Source organism: Octopus sinensis, linkage group LG6 (genome assembly GCF_006345805.1).
Source record: "Octopus sinensis linkage group LG6, ASM634580v1, whole genome shotgun sequence".
Classification (NCBI taxonomy): domain Eukaryota; kingdom Metazoa; phylum Mollusca; class Cephalopoda; order Octopoda; family Octopodidae; genus Octopus; species Octopus sinensis.
In genome coordinates, this window is record NC_043002.1 from 10,195,956 (window position 1) to 10,200,955 (window position 5,000).

Below are 5,000 nucleotides of genomic sequence, written 5' to 3' on the forward strand. Positions count from 1 at the left end.
GTATAATAGCCATCTCAATATGGCTAACCACAAAGGGGATGTTACTGTAGCTTTTTACGTTCTGAGATTTAATAATACATTTTTAGAGAGTTACTTCCCTTATATAATAGCACAAAAATGCATTAAAAGTGGGAAAGAATGATGGTAATTTTTTTAAAAATCGTAGACTCATCGTAGACGCTTGTTAATACGCAGAAGGGCTCGATATGAATCACGACTATAAGATACCCGCTTTTGGTTACACTGCACCGCAAAATGTGGGAGTCGTTAGGAATCTAAATCGTAGGAAACAGACACACAACTTCACTTTTATATATAAAGATATATATATATATACATACGTAAATATATATATAGTTAAATGTATATACATATATATATATATATACTAGCAGTATCACCCGGCGTTGCCTTAGAATTGGAATTTTTGAAAAGTAAAAATTTTGCATTATGTAGCTTGTTATTCTCTTTAAGTGAACATTTTTCTGGTTGAAATACACGAAAAATGGCGACAGTAAAAAAATCGTAAAAAATAGGGATTTTCATAGAAAAAAAGCACCTTTTTGATGTAAATAAGCTTTGGTGTTAACTTGGTCGAATTTTAATTTTTTCTTCTACAGAAGGAAGAGCAAGCCTTCTTCTATCATACTCTCAATTTTGGTCAACTTGCGCCGCAGGGTCTCAGAGGAGATAGTGTTAGTTGAAGGCTAGCAAACCTGCCATACTCAGACAACTTCAGCTTTATATATATAGATAATTGGTATGTGTTCACAAAGTCCAAACGATTAATAGGAAAAAGCCCTCCAGGCTACATCCCGAAAATTCATTTCTTTGCCGAATTTCTACAATGTTTACTGCGATTCGTTTTTATATCTTGATTTTTTTATTTTTCATGCAATTTACGTATGCTTGCACGCGTGGTGAACACAGTTCACGTCAAACAGCTGACTGAGTAAAGTTTACTATTCAATGCATGGGATAAAACCTAAACAAACACATTATCGATTTTTGCACTTGCGAGATGAATTTCGGAACAGAAATAGCGCAGTTCAATTTTCATTCGCCTAAACTTTAAGTGACCCATTTCTGGTGGTTCTACGATTTGTTGGCTAGGAGGAGATGTGTCGGGAAGTTAAACACACAGATACACACACAGACACACAAGTTGAGCTTTATATATATAGATATATATATAATTACACAGACACACATATATATATATATATATATATATGTATATATATATATATATATAAGAAAATAGTAAAGTGTGAAAAAACGACAGAAGGCTTAAATGTTAAAAAATATATATATTTGTGTCAAAATGTCTGGAGAATATTGGAAAAAAATTTTTTTTTTTTTTTTTTCCTTTCCTTAAAATGACATAATTTTTAAAATTTTTAAAGAAATTACCGGTTTCGCGTGTAGCTTTTCAAATTTCTTGTGACGTTATGTTTATATTGCATGTAATTATCGTTGTTTTTATTTCCAGGAGATTTCTAAATAAGGGGAGGTAGTGAGTGATTTTTTCCGGTGTAGGGGAGATAATCGCTTAAAATTTTTTTTTTTTTCCCTTTTCCTTGTTAATTTCTCTGTGTCAGTATGTTCGGATGGTTGAGTCTGGGTTTGTACTTTTCAATGAAGAATGTTTCCTTGTTCAGTCTCATTTGTGTTGATGATACGAAAGCACATTGGTAAAATGGGAAGATTAAAATGTGGCAGTAGTGCTTTGCGCATTTCTCAATGTGCTCACTAAAGGTATCATTCTATATTCTGGGAATGCAATCTGTTGTCGATGCAGTGTGCATCTGCGCCTGAGTGATAGTCCCGTGGAACCCACGTAGTCTTGGTGGCAGCCCGAGCATTTAATAACATAAATTATGTTTTCAGAGGCACAAGTTAAAGTTAGATTTGATCTTAAATTTCTGTCCCTCTTTAAGAAGAATTCTGATCCTTCCAATAGGTTAGGACATGTTGCACAGTTCGATCTACCACATTTTTTTACTTTTGCATCCGTAATTTTAGAAGACAATTTTGCCTTTGTGAGAATCTTTTTAAGTGATTAGGCTGTTTGTAGCTTTTAAATGATTTGGTTATGTTTAGAATTTCCTTTAATTTTGGGTTTTTATGAAGTATTGGTAAATTCTGGGTGATGATGGTGAAGGCTTCTTTGTTTCTCGGGTTGTATGTAGATATGTAAGGTAGTATTTTCGGGGAAGGTGTGCTGTTGTTGTTGAACTTTTCTTAAAGTTTCTATGTTGATTTCTGTTGCACGTCTGATCCAATCCTCTATGAGTTGAGCTGGGTAATGTCTGTCAATTAGGGTGTTTTTGAGTTCTTGCAGTCTAAAGTTCCTGGTATTTTGTTCTGACACTATTGTGCATATCCTTCTTGCAAGGTTGAAGGGGATGTTTGTTTTAGTGTGTCTTGGGTGGCAGGAATTAAAAAAGAAGGTATTGTTTGGCGTCTGTGGCTTTGTAAAAAATGTCTGTTTCTATTTTAAGGTTAATTTTTAATTAGTATATCCAAGAACGGGAGCTCCTTTTGGTTGTATTCCATTGTGAACTGTATATTTGGGTTTATGCTGTTCAATAGGTTTTTAAATTTAGGAGTTTATCTATGTTTTCATTCCAGAGAATGAAACAATCGTCTAGGAATCGTTTCCAATTCTCTTTTATGTTTGAGAGAGGGAGTTCCAAAGATTGATAGAGATTCCTGGTAAATGATTATTTCCATGTATCCCATTGTTAAGTTCGCAATGACTGGTGCTGCCCTTGTACCCATAGCAATTCCGGATTTTTGACGGTAAAATGTATTGTCAAACATGAAGTGGTTATTGTGTAGGATGAATTCAATTGATTTAGTAATGAATTCCTTACTGATCCTTTTTGGTATTTCTTCCGGAAATTGGTCTAACCAGAATTGTTATTGCCTCCAGTCCATAATTATGAGGTATACTGGTATACAAGTTGACTACATCAAATGAAACCAGGATTGTTTCTTCCTTGGTTTTTTTTTGGGAGGTGGTTTAACATATCTAAGTCATCTCTGATATGGCTATCGATATGTTTAAGGAAGGGTTTCAAGGGATGTCCATAAGTAGACTTAGTCTGTGGTTTCAACGTTGGGCCAGCTACAATGGGTCGTAGTTTTAGGTCCCCCCAGATTAGGTGTGTGTATGTATGTCTTTGGTGATTTTTAATGGTTTCATTTCTAATTTGACTTTTATGAATTTTTGGCAGACCATAGAAAAGGCTAGGTTTGGCATTTAAAGTTGTTAGGAAATCAATCTCTTTGGTTGTCAGTTCCTTTTCATGGGTTTTAATTAGTGAAGATAGAGTTTTCATTATTTTTTGTGGGGTGTAGTTGGTATTTTTTCATAATGTAGGTCTTCATCAAGCAAGGAAATTACAAGATTTTGTAGTATGATGTATCCATTATTACAACTGCATTCCCTTGTCCGCTCCTTAATGGTTATATCTTCATCATTTTGGAGTTTATCAGTTCTTTCCATTGTGTAGTGTTTAAAATTTGGGTTAGCTTCTGTTTATGTATAGTATGGTAGGGGAGTTCTCAATGTGGTTACAGAATTCGTCAAGATCTTTATTCTTCCTCTGTGTGGGATGTGTTCACTTTTGTTCTTGACTGTGATTCATCTTCAGTATTGAAACTGTTTGATGTTTCTGCTAGTCTTAATTTTCTGCAAAATTCTGTTAATATCCTTGAGTTCATTTAGGTTTGCTCTGCGTGGAGTTGGTGTAAATTGAGCCCTTTTGCGAGGATGTCAATTTTTATGTTAGAAAGAGGTTTGGAAAGATTGATTATCTTCGGCTTTTCCTTATTACTAGGTTCCAGCCCGTGTCCTGGTGTCCCTGGTCCCTGGCTAAAAAATGTTGGGTGTAATTTTGTTTGTATGAGTTGTCTGTGAGGTTGTGTGGTATTTGGTCGGGGGAGTGGTGGTATTGTTGCCTCCGATCGTTGTGTGTGTGTGGGAATCTATGGTTGTTAATGCTTGTGGTGTGTGTAAAATTTCTGTATGGGGAATATTTTTGTTTCGAACTTCTTGTATGTGGGATGTTGCTTGACATAGTGTTTCTTTGCGTTTGTCTTGTGTTTAGTGGGGACCAGTAGTTTTGGTTCATGGGGTAGTAGTGATTTAATGCAAACCTAGCCTTTTCTATGGTCTGCCAAAAATTCATAAAAGTCAAATTATAAATGAAACCATTAAAAAATCACCAAAGACATACATACACACACCTAATCTGGGGGACCTAAAACTACGACCCATTGTAGCTGGCCCAACCTGTGAAACACACAGACTAAGTCTACTTATGGACATCCTCTTGAAACCCTTCCTTAAACATATCGATAGCCATATCAGAGATGACTTAGATATGTTAAACCACCTCCCAAAAAAAACCAAGGAAGAAACAATCCTGGTTTCATTTGATGTAGTCAACTTGTATACCAGTATACCTCATAATTATGGACTGGAGGCAATACAATTCTGGTTAGACCAATTTCCGGAAGAAATACCAAAAAAAGGATCAGTAAGGAATTCATTACTAAATCAATTGAATTCATCCTACACAATAACCACTTCATGTTTGACAATACATTTTCCGTCAAAAATCCGGAATTGCTATGGGTACAAGGCAGCACAGTCATTGCGAACTTAACAATGGGATACATGGAAATAATCATTTACCAGGAATCTCTATCAATCTTTGGAAACTCCCTCTCTCAATACATAAAAGAGAATTGGAAACGATTCCTAGACGATTGTTTCATTCTCTGGAATGAAAACATAGATAAACTCCTAAAATTTAAAAACCTATTGAACAGCATAAACCCAAATATACAGTTCACAATGGAATACAACCAAAAGGAGCTCCCGTTCTTGGATATACTAATTAAAAAAATTAACCTTAAAATAGAAACAGACATTTTTTTACAAAGCCACAGACGCCAAACAATACCTTCTTTTTAATTCATGCCAC